Below are 25,698 nucleotides of genomic sequence, written 5' to 3'. Positions count from 1 at the left end.
TGATGACGGTGTGCAGGGGGTGGCTGGCATTGTGCATGTTTTGTGGCGAGGATAAAGTGCAGAAGGGAATTTAAACCGAATTAAGAGAAACCGACAACGCCACCCGGGGAGTTTCACCCCGGGAAATAATTTGGGAAAGCACAAAGGCACACAGGTAAGTATACTCTTGACGGCCAAGGGTTTAAGAAAATATACAATTTATTATTTTAAATACTTTAAAATGATCATTCATCCAAAACACCCATCAAAATAAAGAAAGTCGCTTGAAGGGCTGGAGCTGTGTGGATGGACAAGGCTAGGTGAAAAGGGGGGGGGGGGGGGGGGGCACCCCAACTTAAATACAAATTCACACCACCTGACATACGTGACCCACACACTCAGTGAAATGAGGAACCCGCTTCCCAGGACACAGCAGGCAGAGGGGGGTACCACCACCCAGTCACCAGCACCACCACCAGTCTCTAGCAACTAAAAAGAAAGAAACTAATTAATGGGCAAAATTACAATCAAGAAAAAGAAAACATAATCCACAACAGAATCTATACACTAATCAAATCAAATCAGAACAACCAAGAAAAATAATTAGAATACAAAATTAACTAAACACCATTCAACCATATACAGGGGCCAGGCCCTGGTTAAAACACAGGCGCATTTACTAAAGTGGCTCTGGTGCAAAATGCAGATCACGCCAAGCATCCAACCACCAACACGCCGCCGTACACAGCGCAGCGTGGAGACAGCGTCGCAGAAAGAAATAAAGCAACGCAACTGAGGCGACGCTTCAGAGGCAGAGCCTCATCGGAGACAAACAGCGTGGAGACAGAACTTTCACCGGAAACAAAACAGCAGCGACTCCTAAGCAGCTGATCACAGCAACTCCTAATTACAGGGAAAACGCCGTTATTACTTTAAAATACTGCGGTTGCTCGCATGTACTAAAAACACACATACCTGTTTTAGGACACACGCTCGCGCAGGAGGAGGGAGGGAGAGAGAGAGACGACACCGGCTGTCGCTGGCATCCACCTGTGACCACACTAGTGTTAGCCATCGGACAGTATCAACAACGCCAAGTTAGAGGGGGGGACACTTACCAAATAACCACGCCACTGCACATAAGGGAGCACGGAGCAGCACACAGAGTCACCCTACAATCACACAAATACCATGAGCACGCAGAAAAGTTTAAGCGACCAGTGTGATGAGACAGCGGGTAGCCATACCTGGCAGACCAGGTGACCTTGAGCCCGGATATGACGCACCAAGGGCAGAGGTGCAAGAGAAAGAGCTGGTGGCAAAGTGCCCCTTTTATACTGGCCCACCTCATAACAGCCACCTGGTGTTAAGTATGGGCAGAGTCACCCAATAACCTAGCACCTCTATACTGCTACACATGTAAAGCAGTTTGTCCAGTGTCCTTTTCTCTGCCACTGTCAACAGTGGGTCCAGCTTCATGCCGACAACAGAGCCGGCCCGCCTGATGAGTTTATCAGATGTGCTGCCCTCCAGCACACAAACAACAAACAATCACATTTCCACTAGTACAGTTTTTTTAGTTCAGTCGGATCTCCATGTGATGCAAGGTTCATAATCTGATGAGGACTGTATGTTTCACTAGCAGGGACCACGCCATAAACAAGATTTAGTAACAAAAGAAAAAGATACGGAGTGAAATCTTAATTCTTGCACTTGAATCGGCCATGTCACCCAGGCACGAAGGACCTCCAAAGCCTACAGTTGCTTGAGAAAAGATGAAGCGGATCTGAAATCTTTGAGATCTGAACGTTAGTACCGGTGATCTGTTTGGAAGGACCAACCATCCATGATTTGTATTAGAATATGGGCTGGAATCTGCAGTGCCCAGCAGCGTCAGCTGGTTAGATCTGCTGTTAAATATTCACAGCCTGATATCGGTATCATGCACGTCCTCCCTACACAGATTTTGGTTTTGAATGTGAAAAACTCAACTATGAAATGTGTTGCTTCATCAACAATACATGTCAGATTTCTTGGGTGCCATGATAAAGACAAAGATTATACCTTAAAGGTCCAGCGTGTCAGATTTACAACACTCTATTTACAGAATATAATATTTTAGGATTATATAATATACTATGTTATAATCACCTCAAAATAAGAATCATCATGTTTTTGTTACTTTAGAATGAGACTTTTATAGCTACATAAACTGCAAAGACCACCATGTTGAACCTCCATGTTTCTACAGTAGCCCAGAATGGACAAACTAAACACTGGCTCTAGATAGGGTCCTTTGGGTTTATCAAATGCTTCCTTTCACACTAGAAAGGAAAAGGTGAGGCCAAAACAGCCTTAATTCAGTACAGATCAGGGCTAGACCATACTTTTTATAACATTATTATATAATATTATTTACAGAGACCCAACAATTCCCACCATGAGCAAGCACTTGAAAGCAAGCTGAAAATATTGAAAATAACATTCATACTATTTGTAAGACTTCTTAGATACGATAATTAATTCATTCAACATTTCTTCATTATGTTGATAAAAAACAATCAGCATTACATTTCAATTAAAACTCTTTTGCTGTTTAAAATGTTTATAATGTTTATATATACAGTTATAAATCAATATTTTCATCAGCAGCAGGCAGCTGTTTATAAAAAACCTGCCCAGACAGACAGACAATGAGCTACAATTAGTATTAGCAGCAGAACCATAATTCTTATAACATGTGCTCCTTGTAAAAACCAAGTGCCTACATTAACCACAATGCAACTTAAGTACTGATGGTTTGGTTGGAGATCTGCTAGTAGCGGCTAATGTAATCTTGAGGAGCAGCTACAGAGGTCTGGTTGGCTTGTTTTGTTCTACCTCCACAACAACAGATCTTTTACATTTTCTTTCTTGTAATTTTAAGATCCAACGATGCTGACTCAAGTGACATCACTTGAAGACATTCATTAACCACACGCCGCCCTTTGGAGACCCAGAGTATAGTAATACTCTGCAACACCTGTACACAAACTCTGATGTCAAAAATGGGTGCAGTTTCCCTTTAAAGTGGTTACATTTCACTGTTAAGTTCACAGCTTTTCGTTCCCCGCAAGTGGTGGAATTCAATGAATGACTGCTGCATTAACTTACTAATTAAGTTAAACTACGGGTTGATTGTAATGTTGTCAAATATCTAGCCTTATGTTTCCAGTTTCAACAAGAAAATGTGCTATGTTGCTTCAAATTATTATTATTTTACTAGTGGTCCACTGACATAGACAGGTTTAGACCAGATATAGACCAAAATCGTTGGCTAAACCAGGCTGTAAACATGTTTAATTCTGCTGTGAAATTGGCCATTTTAATAAGGCCGCTCAAGAAATTACAGTTTTTAGCACTTGTCTTCATTTCCCAGCACCGGAGGTGGCTGCTTGGTTTAGACTTACTGTCTGCATACATTATAAGCACTTTTCCACTACAAGGTATGTCTCAACTGTACGATTCTCCATTACATGGTACTTTTTTTTTTGTTTTCACCTAAGTCATGATTCCAAGCAAACTGTGCCTATTCTAACAGTCTGCAGACCACTGACAGGTCAGAGGGAGTTGTCCCTCAGACAACACAGGACATCGTGTACAAAGCTGGCACTTTTAAATAACCATGCTAATGTCAATAGCAACCACAATTGTGTTTTATTTCCTCAAAAATAGCAGCCTACAAAACCATGACAAAGTGCAGATGTATCGAGAACACCATCCCTTCATACTGGCTGTTAGGAGAGGGGTGTAGCTTCCTTTGGTGTGTGTAGGGGATGTGCAGTTGAGTGATGGCGAACATGAGCTGAGCAGTGAAGTTGACAATAGATCCACAGTGAAGGTTACAAAGGCTGCAGTGACTCAAGACCAAAGCAAAGCTCTCAGGTTATTTCCCAACTGCTGCTCGAGTCGAGTCGAGTCATACCATGCAGTGAAAACAGAGCTATACATTGGCCACATGCAATTAGCAGACACTTGCAGTGAAGACCTCGCGCAATTACTGTGTCAGGATTTCAATATTTAAAGATTTTTTTTTCCATACAGGTTGTTTTGTTGAGTACATAACTGCGCTGCTCCTCTCCTGTGAAGAGGCCCTCATGTGAAATTGGACCACTCATTCGAGACGAGCCTCACATCCGAGCAGCCCGTACGAGAGCGTGACAGGACCCTCGACTGAAGATGCGGCATTAAACCCATTTCACATAAGAAGTCTCCTTCCTAATTTTGAGTGATTCTTTAGCGGCGGAGATGAACTCGAGAGCTCTCGCTGTAGAGCCACTCAGCCTGACATCAAAGCCCCAACTCCCAGCCGGATTAATGGGAGCGCTCTCAGGGTGATTACACCACACACACTCAGGTATACACACGGCGACCCTCCACGTGAAGTGGATTTCTTTATCTTGTTTCGGAGGGATTAAAGCCCCCCACGCACACACACACACACACACACACACACACACACACACACACGCACTTTGACGGCAAAACAAAAATAGTTCTGAGACCAACATCCATGTCATTCAGTTCAGATCACCTCAACCTTGAGAGGCCGGTTTTAGTTGGAAGCAAACGAGGTAGGTATGAGGGGGAAGTGAAATATGGGAACATGTATCATCTCTAATGTGGTGATATATTATACAGCAGTATTTGGTAATGGCGTGTATTCATAGTGTCAATGGCTCTGTTAAAGTGACAGGAGTTATCCCGCTAAATTATGGCTGTAATCATGATCCCTGCCATCAGTAAAGCTTCACTCTAATATCACTAATGGCCAGTATGGTAATTGTAGCACATTAAATGTCTAAGGAGCCACATGATGTCTTTCAGAAAATTTATGACAATGTTTTGGTTTATGGCTTTTCACACGTTCTTGTCCAACTTTAGTCATTTCCATAATTGTGTTTGACACACTCTGACTTAATGTGATGCATTAGAGAATGGCACAAACAGATCCTGTGTATCTATTAAAAAGCTTAACTGCTTGTTTCTAGATGTGCCAGCGTCGCTGTAAGCTCAGCATTCACACATAAAAAGCCAGATCAGGTGAATAATTTATGATTCTCATCCCTCTCTGTGAAAGCATAACACACTCTGAGTCTGATCTGAAAAAAAAAAATCTGTCTGCAGTGCATTGTGAGCGGGGGGTCTATGTTGTGCATTAGTAAAATTTGAATGTGGAGTTGCATAACCCGGTACAGTGTTCTCCGCAGTAGCTGTCCGCTCATCCACTGGTGTTCCCCCCCCCTGCACAGGAAGAGGCCAGCCAAGTTGTCTTACGCATGACAGCTTCAATCTGCTGTGGGATGGCTGAATAATTCAAAGTTCTTACACAGGACCATCTGGCAGGCCCAAAGCAGGCGCGCGAGACACCAGCCTTCCTCAAAAATAGCTTTTGTAAAGCAAGAGTGCGGGCTGAAGCAGCAGGAACCCTGCACAGGCAGATTGAGCTGCTTACCAGCAAACTGAAATGTGCTGTGTCAGACTGATGGCTTATTTGGGAGGACACAGGCAATCAGAGAGGGAGCTCAAATATTGTTGATATGACATAAAGTCCATTTCACGCCGCAGTCAGACTGTAGATCAGCTGGAATGCCAAATCTCTTTCTGTCTGTCTGTTACACACACACACACACACACACACACACACACACACACACACACACACACACATCTGTTTTTTTGGGAGTTTGCAGACTGTTGACATGATCGTTTCCACGTTTCCAAACTGATTCTGTCGTTTTAGACTAATTCTTAATGCAAAAAAGGGAGCTGCAATGCAGCGCCATAACAATTTATTAATTCTGTGTTGTTGAAGACATCACATACTAATATTAATCAACCTCCCCCTTCTCAAACAAGCGCTGTTCTGCCCTCAACTTAAAAAGAGGAAAAACAATGAAGACGAGGAAGAACAAACTGTGCATCTAGAAGCAGATACATTTCCTACTTCATAAAGAGCAACTTAAAGCGGCAGTAATCAACATTTTTTATATCAACGACGGATGAAACAATTGTGTGGAATGTGCAAGGAGTCATTCATAATAAGAGACCCACAGAGAGTTATCAGCTGACATTACAGATCCCTCCAGCGTGGGTTTTAGCACCTTTCAGCTCCTTGTTTTGGTTCACTCTTATCAAACTCTTTCCCAGCAGCAGGAAGCAGTTTTCTGTCAGAAAGTTCATATAACACTTTGCACTTCCTGTTCAGCACCAAGAATCAGACAGTGACTAGCTGGTGAACATGGAGCAGTTAACAAGAGCCATATCAGTTTCTGAGTTGAGTTCATAGAAGCCACAACAGAGAAAAAAGAGAGCATGTATTGAACTTGTTGGATGTTTTTCAAAAGTTTCTCTCTCTTCGCCATTGTCATCAAGTGCTTGCTCATGGTAGGAACTGTTGGGTCTCTAAATAATATCAAGTCTAGACCTGCTCTGTGTGGAAAGTGTCATGAGATAAGTTATGCATGGGGTGTATGGGGTGTGGTTACAGGTGCAGAGCCTGTGTCTGAAGGGTGCATTGTCCAACATATCCTGCTGACAGTAACTGGTCTTGTATCTTTCATATAGTCCAGCATGTCATTCCTTCATATCTTGCTGAAATTCATAACTAAGTCATCTTTAAATTCTCCTCAGCTCACAAAGACTCTTCTCTTGGAATTCTAAGATCCTTTCATGAGCTAAAGACACAGACTCCCCATAATAATATCTAAACTTATTTGTAATTAGCAGCGCGCCCCTGAACTCTGCAAGAAATCTGGAGACAAAGATTTCCTGACGCACTTCTAGAAACTTTTCAACGCTCTCTCATTGAGCTGAGCATCTTTGCGCATCCGCCCTTCCTCCGTCCTCCTCCCCTCCTCCTCCTTCAGGCACACGCCCCAGCTCTCCCCGCGCACTCTTCTCCAGTCAGCAGCGCTACAGAGAGCTCCACACGTCCTCAGCGCCACACTTATCCGCGCCGGGTGCTGACGGAGGGGGCGCTCAGGTGTAAGCGGACTTCAGGAAGGCTTCCTGAGAGAAAAAAAAGGTAACGATGTCGTCGCGGCAGGACGTCTGTTGAGTGTTTCTTTCCGCGTCTCCTTTGCGCGCTTGGCTTGTCCGAGCGCGCACGCTGTACGCGGAGCGGGATCCTCCGGATCGGAGCTCTCTTCACTTTGCACACCTGCCAGACTTTGTCCTGATTAACCTGAAGACGTACGGCTGCGAGAGAGATGTGGAGAGAGGCTTTCTGACCTCCGCTGCATCCCGGCTGGAAGAGGATTCGCCTTGTCCTGTGGAGGATGCCGAACAGGTAAACAGAAGCTCAGCCGTCTTTTCAGCCCTTTACTTTATGCCAGACATTCGCACTGATAGCAGGAAGATGATTAACACATGGAGTTCTGAGTTTATAGTGACCTTATGGTACTTTGTGCTGTGTTCTTTGACTGTGAAATCAGACATTCCTGCACAGATTCTGCAATTTCTAGTTAGAAAATCTTAAGAATTCTCACTCTTTCACATCAGCTATCAAGTTGCAGCCTCAGTGCATCAAACTTGCAGAATTACTCTAAGAACAGCTCAGTGATCAAACATCCTGCATCAGATAAAAGAATCTTTCCGTTCCCGAGCGCAGAGCAAACTGAGATTCTGTTGGATTGTCTCTCTGGATCATGAACTCAACATTCAGAGTCTAATTCTCAGCACTGGTCTGAAACACTTTTCACTGGCACGGTTACTCTCAGAATCTCAGGAGGATCAGCTCAATGGTCCAGTTAACACATTCAGCACCTCATTTTAACATCTCGTACTTTTCCCTCGTGTTTGTGTCAGTGCACCATCAGTCTTGTCGCAGGAGATTTATTATTGTCTCAGGCGACAGGTGCTATTTTCAGTGCTGCTGCATGTCATCATTATTCTGCCTTAACTCTCTAACGGGGCTTTTGTTATTAGTTAAGCGCCCGAAGCTCAGAGGCTGCCTGCGAGGACGAGGATAAAAAGACTGAGAGTGCAAAAGTGCAGAGTGATGAGCGATATTAGGTGTGCTGGATATTAACTGTGCTTTGGTTTAATACTAACAGCATGAGGCTGGTGCTTATGTAAGCTCCTCAAGATACTTGGTTATCGCAGCTCTGCAACTGTATCTACCATATTTCAGGTTTCAACATGCTCTGTCTGCACCACCGGACTCCACAGCAGCTCTGTGAGAGCGCTGAATAAAAAGAATCAACAAGGAATATAAAGGCTGAAATCACAGTTTCCTGAACCTTCAGTCACATTTTAATCTTCCTTTAAATGATTATGATCTTCCCCTAACCTCAGTCAAGTGTTTTTACTTCCTAATTAGAATTGAACCATAATTATAGAGTTTGCAGATCAGAATGAATCATTTTGTAAACTTCATATGCTTTTTAAAAGGGACTAATCACTGGAGAATTCCAGAAATACAAAGTCATGAGAGAAAAACATTAAAAATGTGGTACGGTGAAATAAATGGTTTACTCCTGTTGATCCACTCAGAACAGTGTTTATTCACTTTAAATCCAAAAACAAGCAAAACATCCAGAGTGAGAGACTTTGTTACATGAGCAGCATCTGAACCCACTACTGACATCTGACGGGATGATACATTGATGACAGCTGATGTTAATGTAATGTTGCATGTACCTTTCAATGGTAATTTCAACAGCAGCTGATCGCTACGAAGGTTTGAATACTCTTGATATAGATCATACTGACTGGATATGAAGGGTCGGGTTGTAAACCACAGCCACTGTGTGTGTCTGCATTCAGATTGTTCTAGAAGAAATTGTGTATTCTGGTCTGTTCATCATATTTATATGCCTCCTCCTCCTCTATATCTTTAAGTTAGCTGCCTAGCTAACATAATAATAGAATATTTAAATAATGGTCCTGAATTGATTAAATAATAAAATGTGATTTGTCTTTGAACCACACCTTTAAAAAAACAGGATAGTCTGAACATAAGTCTAAATATAAGCTCTGTGACTGTTAAAGGTCTCAGTGGAAATCAAGCTCTCAATCAAAACAACAACAAAAGACGAAGTCGTGTGGGTTCATGGGAGTTGACAGGACACACAGCAATCAGCAATAAATTACCGGGCTTTATCACGAGTGAGCAACACAAACAATAGTAAACAAAAGAGCGCCTGGATGGCTAGCTCGTTCGATGACTTCCTTCCTCCCATCATCTGGCGTTTTCCTGGAAGTTATAGCAACTAGAGGAAGTAAAGGGAATATGACGTCACTGACAGGCGATCAAATGAGATCGTTACCTTAAATAAAAAGACAGATTCCTCTTTGAACGTTGTTGGAAATATATTGGATGATGTAAATACTCAACAGAAACAACTTTTGGAGTTTTATCAAACACTGCACAGTCATTAAGGATGGACCTGGCTGAAAACTGTGTGTTGTGTGTTATTTGTTTAGCCTATAACCTGTTTAATCTGTCCAAAACACAGATCATCAGATTTTCAGTTATCTAAAAGAATTCATGATCATGATATTTTTGTGATATCTATCAGAAAATATGAAAAATAGTACTTGAGGTTAAATCTTCAAACTTTTATTGTATGATTTTTCTGTTTTATGGCAAATAAAAAAATGACACTGCAAATAAGAGTGTGGGAAGGTGGAGAGAGAGTCTGTAACCATAAAAGAACAATCATAATGAGTGAGAATGGAAGGAAATGGAAATAATTCACCATGTATTGGATATTATTACGTGTATATGATAACACAAATATCACAATATCAATACCTGTCTACCACCCCTATTCTGCATATATATGAATCATGTATTCATATTTTTCTAAACCTTTATTTCAGATTAAGATTTAGAATATGTGATTCTCCATCTATCAGTGATTAATTGTTGTATGTTCACATTCATATACACCATGATATACAGGCAGAACCGCTCAAAACCAAGAAGTTGATTTATTATGTTGACCTGAAAGTCGTCTAATGCTCAGTTACTGGTGTCAGTCTGATGACTGTTTCCCTCCAGGTTGCTAAAACCTTCAAATTCACAGCAAGAATTCAGAGGTCATGTCCTTAGCAGCACTGATGTCTGGTTTTGTCATTCTAGTCAGAGAAATTGCACAGTCCATATTTAATCCCTCACCTTAGCAATCTCTCACCTCAACCTAAATGGAACCTCCACACTAGCTCACAATGCATCACAGCATGGAGTTTGGCTCCAATCAAAGGATAGCAGCTGATGTGTTGCTGAAGGTCTAATTTGATCTTTCTATCAGAGGTCATGATGGCATGCAGTTAGCCGCAGCCAGGACAGCATATTGTTCTATTCATCTTAATGACTCCTGTGGTCAGAGCGGCAGCGGACACTGAGGAAGGGCCTGAAAATGTTCTCCGGTGACCTTCTGGGAGTAACAAATGTGTGAGTGCAGACGAAAAAACAACGGAGCCCGCCACCGGGAGGCTGCCAAGTCCAGTAAAACTGTGAAAAGAAAAGGAGAGCAGGGGAGCGTTAGTGTATCAGTCTGGTTTTACAGCAACCTTCCCATTGCGTCAATCTGGCCGCTCCCTTACGCCCGAGCTAGTTATTACATTTCACTCACGTTTGCCTTTGCAGAAGCGCTAATTGAATGCATCCAACACTCAGGCAAAGGCCTATCTGCTGTAACAGCATGACCTTGGTTACTAGGTACCGATAACTTTAGCGAGCGAGGCACTGGAAGTGGAAGTGAGGCCCTGCAGCGTGCTGTGTCATCACTCCAGATTCATGATAACCAACCTGCTACGTCCAAATTAGGAAGACGTGTTTGGGTACCTACAACACGGATTAATTTCTGTCTTAGCAAGCAATTATGGAGGCAGACACCAAGAGGCGGAGGAGGGTGACTCTGTGGGATTGAAATCTGAGGATGGTGCAGAAATTTGTCAGCCCTCTATGCTGACACCCTTATCCAAGTCATCTTCTTTCAGGATTGTGATATATGACTAAGGTGACCGTAATCATTATTCACAGGCTGGTCTTCTCCTTCTTTTCCCTGGCATGCCTTCCTCCTGGGTCTGATCAAGTGTGTTCTATTATCCAGCAGTAATGATTTGTGGAGGTCTGTGGTGCTGAAGCATCTGAAGGACGGCGCGTTGCCGAGCCTTCCAAAACAATATCATAACACACATCCATTAGCCATATGGGTTCCATTCCCCAGATTTGCTTGATGCAATTTCAGTATCCTCCCACAGCGGAGCCACAGTGTGAGCCTGGGATTCATTTAATTAGATGATTTTTTGTTCTTCTGGTTTCTACACCTTCCTCAAAAGGCTTGTTTTCATTTAATATTCATCCCGCGGTCAGAATAAAGGCTGCAGCTGAGAATTATTTACATTATTGATCATTCTGACAACTGTTGTTATGATGAAACATTTAGTCTGTAAAATATTAGACAAAAATGATAATCCAGCTGGTACCAGAGAATGTTTGAATGCTTATTTTAAATTATCATTTGATCAAAGTTATTAATTTTTTGCCAGCTGGCTTACCCATTAATTGGCTAATTCAACTTAAAACATACAACATAACAACAACATAAAAACATTTTATTATTAGATTTCTGTCAGAGCTTTCAGTATCACCTCTCTACTCAAATTCATCTAATAATGAAGGTCACAAGATGTGACTGAAAGCTCTGGAAGAAATGAAATCATCAGTTGTGAATCATGTCGCTCTGTGTGCAGACTCCTCTACACACTGGTCCATAGGATTGATAGTGGTTAGTGGTTTGTTCAAAATGAAAGTTTGAAATGTATCCTAATTTTACATTTTTTAATAGTGTAGTAAAATCCCATGCAAAGCTATTAGATTTGTATCATCAGCAAAGAAAAGTGGGAACAGATCCTTGCAAACCAAAGCTACCAACAGGAATAATACAACAAAAGAATTTAATATAAGTACAATACCAACCAATACTCTTAAATAATGAACAGGTTTAGCTTTCACTTGCCTGTTTTCTATTTTGTTTCCACACAGTGTCCAGACTCAGAGATCATTTTTCAATATTTTAACAGCGTTGGCATTGAAAACCTGTGTAGACATTCTTCTTTTCCACACAAATAATTAATCAGGAATCAGTCAGGGAATTGATAATCAGGCCAATAAGCAGACTTGATAATGGGATTGGTATCAATAAAATAGGATCATTTCCCATCCCAACCAAAGGCAGGTTGTTAACATGAATCTAAAACAGCAGTGGGCCAAGAATAGAGCCATGTGGCATTTCAGAACAAATTTGAAGCTTAACAATAACATAACATCATCAAGTGTATCAAAATTCTTGCACAGTCAATTTTGTTATTCTCATAAATACCTTGTCTTTATACAGAATGTTTTTACATGAACTTTTTTAAAGTTAAAGAGTGACAGTCTGAGTCTGAGTAGAGAAATGTATGAAGTATCTTGAAAAGCAGAGAACTATAAAGGCTGTACTATTATGAACACCCCACTTGCTGATGGGTGTAACATTTTATCCATTTTACAGTCAGTGGATGTAAAGGATCCACCTGATATGAAGTTGATGGTGTGTTTTATGCCTTACTTGTGCTTCATTGTGAGCAATCAAATGCAATAGCTCTGCATCGCTAGCATTTTAACGCCTGTGATTGAAGCCGTGCTGCAGTTTTACATGCATTCATTTACTGCCGCTGATGTGTTCACTGTGTAATTGACTTCTGAACACATAAATAATGACAGCTGTTATTCCCTTCCCCTTCTCCCCTGCTCGCTGAATCTCTCATTGGCAGTCCATCCTCTCCTCCATCTCACCTCTGCTTCCTAATCACAGCAGCCACAGGCCTACAAAGAGCAATAAGTCAGAAACATGGAGCAAACAAAGTCATGGTCTGGGTGGATGAGGTTTCTGGAAATAAAACATGAACTCCCATCTAAGGGTGGAGTATGTTTATGGGCCTGTGTTGCTCAGTGGATGGAGGATAGTGCCAGCAGTGCAGGTGGTTCCCATGGGGGTCACTCATGCTTAAAATGTAAGCACTCAGGGTATCAGAAGGTCCTGTGTTCAGTTAGCACTGTTAGATCAGCTGCAGCAGGACGGAACTGAAGAAATGTCAGTGAAAGAGCTCAACTGTTAGGTGATCTGTATATGAGAGTTTGACAAAATTAAGATAATGATTACTGATTTGCAAAAATCAACAGTTCATTGGTTATATGCCTCAACAACATTATTTACAGTTTGTAATTAAGACCATGGGGAACGACAAAGTGGCAAACTCTGTGGCTGTGGAATGGAAGTGCCACAAACTGCAGTTCCTCAAACGTCCACTTGAGGCTGGTTCCAGAAGTGAGTCAGTCTCCATAAGTCCCCATGTTCAAATGTCCAACTTCACAGCAGAAATAAACATGTTTACAGCCTGGTACAAAAAACAGTTTTGGTCTCTATAGCTAATTTCCCCGTTCATGACAACTGTACCGAGGGTGAATTTATATACAACTCACCTGTTCAAATGATATTAAGGCTGAAAGTTATGCAGAATTAACAGCGTAGACGCTTTGATTGACAGGTGGGAGCTGTAGTAGCACGAAGTAGTGTTGGTTGAGGCTTAGCTGTACCTGACAGCTAAAATCGCCCGTGACACTAATATATTCATTTATCCTTCAGCTATCATTCTTTTTGCATAAAGCAGTATGCATCACATAACCACAGACAAAATAAATCTCTTCCCAAACATTATTCATGTCATCAGATTGTAATGAAAGTGTTCTGTATCAGCTGACATGGTCACTGTAGTCTTTAAACAGAAGGAAATTGCATTTATTGGGGACTATTTTCAGCAGCGGATTAATCCACATTCAGTGCTCTAGGACGGTATGGCATCAGGACGGTGTGTGTGTTTGGTGGTGAAGTAACATGTCAGTGCAACAGTATGACTCATTGATACTTGTTAGTAGACATTCATCAATGGTTTGAGTCTTTTCATAGAGATTTTGTTACAAAAAGAGAAGTATCGTCAATCTTATCCTTTGAGTACATCGCACACAGCAGAGTGAACATGATGGCAGCTTCATTTTTTCAGAGACCCTTCACGAGCCAGCACTTTTCAGCTTGCCCCAGGTCTGCAGTGTATCATTTAATTTGCTGTAGGGATATGCACCATGTGAGCACCATTAAAAACTACAACCCTAGCCTCATGTGCTCTGTGGAGATATCTGTACTGATTAAAACAGGATCTCTTCCGTCAGATGTGTGCGATGTGGACGACTGAAAAATGCTTGTGAAATGCCTCCTGCACAGACAAGCTGTTAGGCTTTAGACGCCCTGGGGTGCTGGGGCCTCGGAGCATTGTGGCCAGTTGACAGTTCAGCTCTGTGTATCGCGTTCAGTGTTTGTGCGATCAGCTAAAATCAACTGCAGACTGAAGACTCGTCGTTTAAGGCTGCACCATGGCCCTAAAAACTGTTTCTCTAACTCTATTGTAGCAGTTCAGTATATTTGATATATGATTCTTACATGATTCATTATTGTAAGTCACCTAAAGTGTCCATAAATGTAATGTAATGCAGAGCTCTTATCAGTACAGTATGTAGTGACATTCCAGGTCTGTTCACTCTGTGCTCAGAGTTGCGTCAGGTCCTGCATATTCAAGATGACCTGAACTTCATTGTGATGAAAAGGTATTTCATCACCGTTATAGGTCTGACTCACACTTCAGCTCCTTTATTCCTTTCTGTGTGTCTTGTCATGTCCGCTATAAGCCTGGCGTAGATGTCTAATTTGAAAACAAGCACCCAGTGCGAGAAACTGTGGACAAAAACTCCAAAAGCCCCGCAGTCCTCTGTGTCTCCATGAGCTTTTTCATCCAGCTCACTGTGTTGACAGAAAAGCCAATGTCTGTGTGCTCCAGCTGTCTGCAGACAGACACGCAGAGTTCATCTTTTTTTTTCCTCTCCCAACTTTCTCTTCCGTCGAATCACGGCTCAATATTCTCTCGCTCTCTCTCTCTAACAGCAGCATGAGCCCTGCTGAGAGAGCGAGAGAGAGACATGCTGCTGAAACACAGCCATAAAAAAGACTTACCACTCAAGCTTTATTGACATGCTTGGACATAAGGCTGCCATACTAAATGCAAAAATCATTCAGAATTATATTTCTAGCAGAGGGCTGATTTACTCTGAGTCCTTTCAGCAGAGTAATGGCATCTCTAACTAAATGAGAGGCAGGTTCATCAAATTTTGCGGGAAGTGCTTTCCCCCTCGGGGTGTTTCAAGAATTGGTGGAAAAAAGACGTAATGGAAAATTCTTTTTTAAAGCCTGAAATGTTTTTTTTGCTCTGCTGAAAAATCCAAGCTAAAAGACAAGATAATGAGACATGATGTTTTCTGACAGTCATTTATCATACAGATGAGAAAAAAGCTAGTTTAGCTCTGAAAGTTTTTTTTTTTTTTTTTTTGAACATGACTTTGAATAAATTGATTGAGTGCAAATTTGTCCCAGCAGAGCACCCTTATATTTTAAGCCTGCACTGGCCGCACATGCGTCTGCATGTGGGTCTTGTCTGGCTGTCAGCGCCTTTGTCTGCATGTAGCACCAGTGATCCGGCCGTGATGCTTAATTTTCTGCAGCTATCTGCTGCTATCAATTAGAGCTTTTATGGGGAGGTGCTGTCAGAGTTACCATGGCAACCAATGTCGTTGGCAGCGCGTCACATCCCTGCAGGGCTGTGGATGGAGCGCTTGCGAGTATTACTGCACAGTACATTTGAAAGATTCAAAAATTCTCAGTGCCCAGGGACAGAAACGATGAGCATAGCAGCGTTGGCAGAGTCAGTTGCTCATGGACGCAGCTCTTCCTTCCTTCTTGTCTTCCTCCTTGGCTTTGTACTAGTTTCTCAGGCTATTCTGAATGTTAACGGATAGCTTTGACAATTTGAGGAAGTTGCAAAAAGTGTCTAGCAGGCAGAAGTAGTAATTTACTGGAAGCAAGCCCAGAGTTATACAGCATATACTTTGGAATTACCTGCTCACACACTTTTACAAGCGGCTTTAGGATTCTGTCAAATGAAAACGTCTGAGTTAACAACTTCCCATTCTTCTATAACACACTTTATGACCAGCTATGCCCTGATTTTTAAAAATATTTGGATTTAGTGGTTGGTTTTACATGAGTGTTAAATTGAAATGTCAGGAGATGTTGACTCTCGGGATTCAGAGCCAGGCCTATAATTGAAATACAGAGGTCACGCCCTGTGTAGCTCGTCTCAGAATTCAGGGGTTTTAAGGACTAGAGGGAGTTTATATTCTACAATCAAAACTTTGACATGGTGGATGTTTTTCAGGATGTTGCCTGAATCTTTGGACTCAGTATATTTGAATTTGACTTTAGGCCAACAAAAAATAAATAAAAGGTTCAATATTTTCTCACAACAATTTTACTCCTCACAGCGAGGAGGAGGCTTTGAAACAGATTTTAGACTTGGGACTCTCACACTGTACACATATCCAACAGATACTGTACATGATACAGTGCATCATGTAAAAGAGACTTTCACAGACATTGAAACTTTTTAATGACAGTAATACAGTAGAAGTCGATACCACAGATGAGCAAATGAACATGTTGGAACATTATAATTGTTCATTTTCATACCACGGCATAATACTGAAACTACTAAATACTTGACTAAAACTACTACCTAATTATTTCAGAGCCTCTTTCAGCTGTGATTAACTAATATTAATAATAGTAATTATTTTAACTCAAATTCAATAGGATTGTGAATTAAAATACGTTAATATGTGTTACCTAAAAATTATTGGATTTCAAGTACTGAATCAAGCATCCCAGAAAACTTGTGTGTGTATGTGTGTATTTTTAACAATGCTATATTGTAGGTGGAACATATATATGTCTGTATGTTAAAGACTGAATTGAAACCGTTAACATGACGTTGGATATGGTTTACATTTTTCATAAAGGCTTGTATTTGGAATGTAACAGGAGAACAACTGACTATGGTCAGCTAAAGCTGTGCATATGCTGTGCTTTTGTTCATCTTCTACATCACACTTAATGTTTTTATTGGCGTTTCTGTATGTCTCAGAAACATTTTGTCTTCTCTGCTAAAACAATATGCTATAAAAAGAGAGAAAAGCTGCATCACTTGACTCATGAGGTCAGCGTTTGTAAAGCCCTGGCTGCGGCCCTGATGCTTGGCTTTAACAGCTGATTGAAATATATTTTTCTTGTACCCTAGCAGCGGGGAGAAGCTTTACAAACCGTATTTATATTTTCATTTTCAGAAAAAAATATATAAATATAAAATGTGATTTGTTTGGTGGCTGGCTGTGGCTCTGTGAGGGATCAGTGGATAAAGAGTGGTCAACCTCAACCATCCTGTTTAGAAGAAGGAAACATTTAGAGCCTGCGGCTGGCTGGCTGGCTGTCTGGCTGGCCGTCTGTGGAGACTGACGCTGATGAGCAGTAATCTGAACCTCCTCTGGAGTGAGAAAAACACCGGCAGCCTCCTTCTATCCCAACCGTGAGTTATGGCTCTGCTTTATCTGATGGAGCACTTAGTCTGCAGCCCCAGCCTTGTTTTCAAGTATTCTTTTCACTTACGCCCGATCGATCGCTGTTGCCAAGTGTTAATGATGAGTCATACTATTAAATGCGATGACCTGCGGCCGTATTCTATTACCTTGCTTTCTTGCACAGGCAGACCCCTGTAATTAAGGTTCAAGTAGATGCAGTAGGAGAGGCAGGTTGGAGCCAAAACTCAATTAAAAATAGCCTTCGCACGCATGCCACCGAAGAAGAAATGTTGAGCACAGTTTAAAAGTTTTAATGCTTTATTGGTTTCTGTCGCCGGAGGAGATGAATGTTTTCTTTAAACTGATGCTGAGATAAAATACTGCTGTACGAGTGGCAGGATAATCATTCACAGAAATTAACGGCCGGTACCAGCCTTTTTAATTCATGCTGTTTTCATTTTTCTATAGAGTCTGTTGGGAATGCGTGGTGGAAGATGTAATGCAGAGGTCTCTGGTCAGACAGAGGGGGGGTTTTATGCTCATTAATAATGCAACGCGACAAAGCAGGCTGTGACAGTGTTGCCTAATAGAAAAGGTGCTATTAGCAACCTGCTTTTAAACCGAGGGTAAAAAAAAACAAACACGACAGAGCAGATAAATGATCTATTTTCCAGTTTTATCAGCTGGATGTCAAAGGTCGGTTAATCCCTTTAGGTCGGATGCCATGGGAGATAATAAAACCACAGGATGGATGGATGGGTCGTCTCAAATGGTGTCTGAGTGACTTTCATTTAACGCCAAGCTGAATTATTCACACGATAAGAGTGAATCAAACCCTCTGATTAGAGTTAGTCATGTCTGGGTGTTATCAGTGTGTGTTCTGTTTTGATGTAAACAGCTTTGGTTTCACAGACAGAGAACTAAAGCTGAGACACCGTGTTCACACGTCCAACCAACATGAATATAGTTTTAGTTCATAAAAATAAGTTCTCACAGCTTTCTGAAGAGCTGCTGTGAAGCTCAGTGTGTGGTGGCTCTGGTCATCCCCGTCTCGCCTCCACTGCCTCAACACTAATCCAAAAATGCCAAAGAGGTGGAGCGTTGGTGGAGCTGACGATGTGGGCTGAATGAAGCTCGGTTGCTACCAACAAGCCACCTGTAACAGCACCCACCTGTCAAAGCAGGTACACAGCCACGGAGGTTGCTGCTTGGTTCTGTTTGATAGTGTGTTACACGGTGTTTATTAGTGAGACGGAGAACATGGTTAGAGCAGTTGGCTCAGGATCACATCTGTGATTTCTTGGGGGGTCGCTGGTTGTATTGCCACTGGTTTACAGTGAATAACTTCCTACCACAGCTGTCTTGAACGCTGGTCACAGTCCATTTTTGAAAGATATTTTTTCACTTTTGCGTTCATGCTGTGCTGTTTGGGTCACATCTTTTTACAGGTTTTACAAACACAAGACACGACACTGTGCATTTGGAACATCACTGCCGGTTTAATTTTTATCCAAGGTTCTGTCTGCTAGTTAAATTTTTTATGAGGTTCAGTATCACTGAGCCATCGCAGCGCCCTCCGCAACCGTTCTCCAGCTGAGAGCGTTGCACCGTGGGACTGCCTTATCAAAGGTTCAGTCAAGAATGGGCTTATTTTAGCAGCTGCGTGTTGGAATTTTTTAATGTATATGTTTTACAGTAGCTTCTTTCACCCTCACAGTGTGAACGTGCTTCCAACAGTACACAAAACATAGTCAGATGAATTATGTAGGATGGAACTGGGACACAGGAATTGGGTCGTGAGAGAATATACTGTAACTGGGGTCAAATAATGATATCATAGTTTTTGTAGTATGATCTTACTATCTGAAGAAGAAATAATCCTTTGGCTCTTTCTTTCTCTGGCATCTGAAACTATATTTCATTTCTGCCATTGAAAGAAGACAAGACTTTGCTCGTGGATTCATATCCAAGATTGGAGTCTTTCCAGAGAAGGCAGCAGTCGACCTCACGGGTTTATTGCAGTCTCAGGTCAGTCCTCCAGCTCTGCATTCAGGTCAGCTTTTAAATGCTCAAAGGGATTTAATAAAGGATGTGTCAAAGGCCACAAAAGCTGCAAAACCAGAAATACTCTGCAGTCAAAATAGGAGAATCCTATTAATATTTAATGTGTTTGACTGTGACTGAGCTGGGTTGAGACCGTTTTATTTTTTCCATTTATTGTCATTTAGCTGTGTCATCCATCTGTAATCAGGAGCCAGACTTACCTGCTCTGACAGGAAGGCAGCAGATTTCAGAGGCCACAGCGCAGTGAGGATCGGTCATGGATTTCAGAGATGTTAAGCAGATAAAGGACAGTGTTACATCAGCAAGTTAATAGAATTTGTCTCATGTACAGCATGCTGCTGCATTGCTGAATGGGGAAGTAGTGGGTGTAGAACAAAGGGGAGAAAGACATCATCAGCATATCAGTGTTTCTGATGCGTTGTGCTGTGGAGTGTGTCAAGCTACGTGTGTGGATGAAGAGTCTGTAGGCCAGGGACAAGACGCTGTATCGAAAGTGTTTCCATGTGTAGTCTGAGATGTATTAACCAATCACATTTGAGCGGGCTTTGATTGCATAAAGGTAGACAGTCATGTGGAAGACAAAGAAGGCAAAACACATTGGCCAGTACAAAGAATGGACAGCATGTGTGTGACATCACCCACAGGTTTCTGAAGAGACATTGTGAAGCTCAGTGTGGTGGCTCTGGCTGGTTAATTCTGCATAACTTTAAACCTTAATATAATGTGAACAGGTGAGTTGTATATAAATTCACCCTCAGTACAGTTGTCATGAATGGGGAAATTAGCTACAGAGACCAAAACTGTTCTTTGTACCAGGCTGTAAACATGTTTATTTCTGCTGTGAAGTTGAATTTGAACATGGGGACTTATGGAGACTGACTCACTCCTTGAGCCAGCCTCAAGTGGACGTTTGAGGAACTGCAGTGTTTGACACTTCCGCATTGGTTTCACTTTACAGCCACGGAGGTTGTTGCTTGGCAATCTCTGAACCCCTTGGCTGTCAGGCTATTGTCAGGCTTCTTGTGAAACAATCTGGCCGCCAACGTCGTCAAACTCTAACTCCATTATTCCGCCTCAAGTTGCTAATTGGACTGTAAACAATGAGTGACACAGAGAAGAGTTAGTCTTGGCCAGCTATAACAGGAGTCCTGAAACATCAGCTGTTTCCCACAGAGGCTTAATGGTCATCAGTCGAGCGCCGATAGGTTCTGAGATTGGTGGACCCTGTTGTGCTGAACTAGATCTACCGGAATGAAACAAAGGCTGATGTAGAACTTGGCAACAGCTGCCGTGTTGAATGAACTGAAGTTTTGGACAAGAAACTGCTGAGTTGAAGTGATAGATAAAAATAAAAGTGATCAGAAACTAACCTGAATATGGATAGTTTTGGAATGACAATATATTATTAGTCATGATTAACCACATGTTGTCTGGAATCAGCCTCAATGATTGGCCGTTTTGGAATGAAACCAAAAAAAAAGAATAATTATAATCTTTACCAGTGGCACGTTGCTGACGGCTGTAGCTGATGTTGCTAATGTCGTGGTTAAATAAAACACATCTGTTCTATATGCCAGTGTCCATACTGTTTATAATTTATATTAGAGTTATTAGTTTTAGTTTGATATATGTTTGGAGGCTAGTTCTTCATTGTGATTATTTTGTAGCAGTAATACTAATGATTTCAGACACAAGGTTCTGCAGGACTGAACACAGACAAATGTGTCTCCAATTTGCTGTTTTTCTCCAAACACATAAATGTGACTAATGTGATCAGCTAAGAGCTGCTCTTAAAGGTTACTCGCTGTTAGAAGGAGTGAGTCACTCCATAAATGTGTCTTATTCTTTACTTTCTTACTTTTTTTTTTTTACAGACGTCTCAAGTTTAATTTGCAGAACTTTGATGTAGTCCTTGTTCTCAAAGTCAGACTATGCATTTTCAAATCACCATTCTGTGTTTCCTCTTTTGCCGTGAGCTTTTAGCAAAAAAAGAAGTTATCAGTATTTTCCAAAACAACTCGAGCTGGAAATTCCAGAGCCTAATAAACACTAAATAAAGTCTTCAGCTGTCAGTTTTCACCATAACAAGATGTCAGTTTCCACCAAGAAGCCATAAAACCTTCAGAAGTGAGAAAAGATTCAACATTATGCAATCTGTTACAATTTAGAATAGAGAAACAGGTGGGGAATGTTTCCATGTCCCCTCAGGACAAGACTTTCTCCTCAGAATCACATCCAGTACATCAAGAGTCTTTGTCACAAGGATAGAGGTGGAAAATGTGTTTCAAGTCAGGATACAGAACATCCACTGGGATGTAACCTAGATGTTTTATCTGCACAGATCTGCTGCCAAGCCTGCCATATATCTGACTCAATACTGTTGCTCTGTTGACCTTGGGGGGTGGAGACAGAGGAAGATGCCATATATATATATATATATATATATATATATATATATATTTGTCTGCAAAAAGAAATCCAGTTTGTTTCAGCTCGTGTTTGTTCACACGTGGGAGGAACATTTACACGAACACCTGGAGACAGTCTGCCTGGACGATGCCCCTCATGGGGGAGGCTGGAGTTGTATGCGAGATAGTATAAAATCTCTGAGGCTGCAATTATAAGTGCTGAAGGAAACACAGCGGTGCCTGAGTTCTTGTTCTTCAGCGCTGTTCTGCTGAGTCTCCTCTTTCACTTTCGCACTCACCTGCACAAAGTACAGCGCTGAGCCTTCCCCTCTGTTTTTGCTCCTTCAGCACACACATCGCACTTCATCACCTTCTTTTAATTTACTGGTAAATATATCCAAGATAAATTAACACACGTGTTAACGTCATTATTCATGTGGCAGAGTATATCAGAACACAATCGCCTCCTGTGAGGTAGAACAGAGAACAAACAAAGATTAAAAACTAAAGAAACGCACCTCTGAACAATAATTCAACTTTTAGGGCTCTTTATTTTTCGTGAGCACAAAATTGCGACCTAGTTATCGAGACATTTTGGTGCTTTGCGTAGCTCTTTCGCCTCATGGGTTCGAACCCAACATTTGACTGGGACCTGTTTGTGCAGTTTGCACGTTCTCTGTGGGTTCTCTCAGGTACTCCAGTGTCCTCACACAGTCCAAAGATGTGCACTTTAATTGGTGTGAATGTGTCAGCCCTGTGATGAATTGGTGACCTGTTAAGGGCGTACCGTGCCTCTCACCCAATGTCAGCTCAGGATAAGCTCCAACCTAACGTGACCCTCAAAGGAAAAAGCAGTTATGGTGTTATGTTACAAATGAAACATTTTTTTTTTGAGAATGTCACTTTAATTCAATTCAATAATGTTATTGTCATTATAGCACATGTAAACATGGGATGAAACAAAATTGGTTTCCACTGGTCCCGGAGCAGCCCAATATCAAATATAAAATATTTATATAAATCTTATAATATATATTATTATAATTAATATATATATTATATTATATATTATATATATAGAATAATTAATATAAAAAAGTAAAGGCAAATTTAAATAAAAAAAAAAAGTATATACAATAAATAGAAGAACAACAGAGATATAACACCATGATGAGGTAGTGACATTGTGAATCACATTATGTTGGTTATTACACACCCTTTACCTGTATTGTAACTGGAAACATGGCCAGGTACCGCTGTGTTACCTGGTGTTTAAGACTGAACGGAGAGACAGTACTGAAGCAATCATTAGCTTAGGCACAAACTGTTAGAACATTCAGAACAGTCTAATGCTGCTTCCACAAAATTTAACCAGCTGATTTCTGGTTTTGTCTCTTAGTTTCTGTTCTTCAATTGTCTGTTATGAATAAAGTAAAAAGCCATGATTGTGGTCAGCTCAGAAAGCCTACAGTAAGCCCACATTTTTAAGAAAGTCGCATGACCACGTCAAGTATCACCTTTAAAAAAAGATCTTCCATCGTTCTTCCACACATTCACCAATGCAGCTGATTCTTTACTTGGATTAAAACTTTTCTTTTCACCCAACTATGTATAATACATATTTTATTGATGATCTCATTTGGAACAGTTAGCTTGTTAATGAAATAATAACCCATGAGTCTTCACTGTGACTCTGCGAATGAGGAAATAATGTATTAACACACATTTAAAGGTCAACTCAGATTACAGCAACCAAACCCAAATACCAATCTGACCAGTCACTGTGACTATTACTGTAACATGACCAGCTGTCCCAGAGCTGTGTGAAGAACTGATCTCATTAGAGCCGCTTCGTAACAGTGGTCGATGTTTGTCAGGCTGCTGAAGAAGATAATTAGTATTCCCCAAGCCAAAGTAATTCTATTTATTTATTTATATTTTTCCTTAGAAAGTTCCTCCAGAGTCAGTATATCATGCTTTCTCTAACTGCTTTCACTGGCTCAGTAGAACTCCAAGCATGAAGTTTTGATAAATACACCACACACTGCTGCAAAATATCACTTTATTGGTGTTATATAGTTATTCTGTCCCTCACAGCAGGAGTCACATTGACTCGCTGCATCAAAGCGAATGAGGTTATTGAGGTACTTACTGACTTCTGAGATTTCGGCTTTCAGTCTGGGAGTGTGCTGACCGCTGCTACTGTAAGTAACACACTGACTGTGCATACCTCACCCAACCCCACTTCATCAAACCCAACTAGTCCTTTAAGCTTCAGCTCATACTAACGTATCACATAAGTGCTTACAAGAGCTTCCTACGTATGCTAGTTAACTGTCACAATCCTTGTCGTCGTGGTCATGGATGAGACTGTAAAAACACTTACCATCATGCCGTTGTTTTATAATTCTTTGCCGTGTCAGCTTTAATTTTCTCCTCGGAAACAATGAATCAGAAAGGGTGCTAGACGCTATAAATATGGTATAAATAAGACTCCCAGAACTCCACGCAAAGCTCGCGTTGAGCCTGTGAACACTAAATCCCTAAACACTAAACTCTAACTGCCCCAGTGGAGTCTCTCTGTAGCTTTCAGTTAAAGACCGAGGCTGCACTGGGTAGCCATCAGTTATGAGTGTGGACACCTGCAAGCAGGAAGCAGGCCAGTGCTCTGTTGTCTCTATATGAAGAGAGTATACAAGCACATGCAAATGTCACAGGAAGTGTGAAAAGTGGGAATGATGGTCGATGGGTGGAATTGGAGGTGAAAGCAGAGACAACACAGCGGAGGGCCAGCTCTTTAAAATAACTGTTGTTTGAAGCGACTGACCTTGGGGTTAACAAATAAATTCACAGGTCAGGAGTGTCCTCCATCTGTGCCGCTACCTCCATCGAGCTTGAGGACACACCGGCATTTTCCATGATTAGGTGCTGCTTCTGCCTCACAAGCACAATGGAGATGAGGGAGACGGTGAGGGGGATGAAAAGTGGGGAGCAGAGCGCCGGGCAGGGGATTGGATCGGAGATGAGTGCAGCAGGGCCATCCATTCTGAAAACGCCAGCGGATGCCTGCATCAGTACATCTAATATGTGGATGAATGTCCTGACCTTCAGTGGTTATCTTCAGTAGAGACCACTGACCCCGCACATCGCTCTCTTTGACAAGATTTGCTTAAAGCTGCTCTGGGCAGGATTTTTAAGTCAAACCAAAGCCATTCTGCCCGAGTTAAATCACAAAGCAGGGCTGCAGGAGAGATGAATATCTGATTCTCTGTGATAGAAATGCTCTATATTTGTCCTAATTTCCCAAATTAAATTCTGGTTGCGGGCATTATCAGTCATGGGAAAAGTCTTCCACCCACAGGAAGTGACTGTATTCTAAACAGAAGTGAGTGGGTGGAGAAAGCTGCATTCACCAGCAGCATCTGATATAAATCAATACTGATGCCGTGTTTCATGATTTTTGGAGATTTTAATAAGATTGTCACTGTAATGAACCACAAACATTTTGTTCATTTGTTCATCTATCATCATTAACAGCATCTGCAGTGTTAAATACATCACACAATACAATACTTTAGACAGAATAAACATACTGATGAATCAGCAATTTTGAACTCTGTAAGTGTAAGTTTAATTGTCACATATAGTCACACAGGTACAATCAACTACTTGCCAAAAGATTTTTCTTTTGTGCAAATT

General features: G+C 41.4%; 1 protein-coding gene and 1 long non-coding RNA gene across 4 annotated transcripts in view; one reads left to right on the top strand and one right to left on the bottom strand.

Moving 5' to 3' along the window:
* Positions 1-258: 258 nt before the first annotated feature.
* LOC113746917 (uncharacterized) lies at positions 259-1,377 on the bottom strand. The gene is made up of 3 exons (XR_003463216.1): positions 1,227-1,377; positions 1,098-1,151; positions 259-1,029 (listed from the first exon to the last, which is right to left on the bottom strand). It is a non-coding gene; the product is annotated as an uncharacterized LOC113746917 (long non-coding RNA).
* A 5,514-nt stretch (positions 1,378-6,891) lies between these two features.
* The window catches only part of LOC104932424 (heparan sulfate glucosamine 3-O-sulfotransferase 5), an 81,925-nt gene continuing 63,118 nt past the window's right edge, over positions 6,892-25,698 (top strand). For 2 of the 3 annotated variants that reach the window (XM_010747632.3, XM_019278565.2), the window contains exon 1: positions 6,893-7,309. The gene's annotated coding sequence lies outside the window, so the exon portion shown is untranslated. Of the gene's footprint in view, positions 7,310-25,698 lie in introns of all 3 variants that reach the window. The other variant, XM_019278566.2, reaches the window with a different exon arrangement.

This window comes from Larimichthys crocea, chromosome XI (genome assembly GCF_000972845.2).
Source record: "Larimichthys crocea isolate SSNF chromosome XI, L_crocea_2.0, whole genome shotgun sequence".
NCBI lineage: Eukaryota > Metazoa > Chordata > Actinopteri > Sciaenidae > Larimichthys > Larimichthys crocea.
Note: the sequence above shows the minus strand (reverse complement) of the source record. Positions and strands in the feature narration are given on the sequence as shown.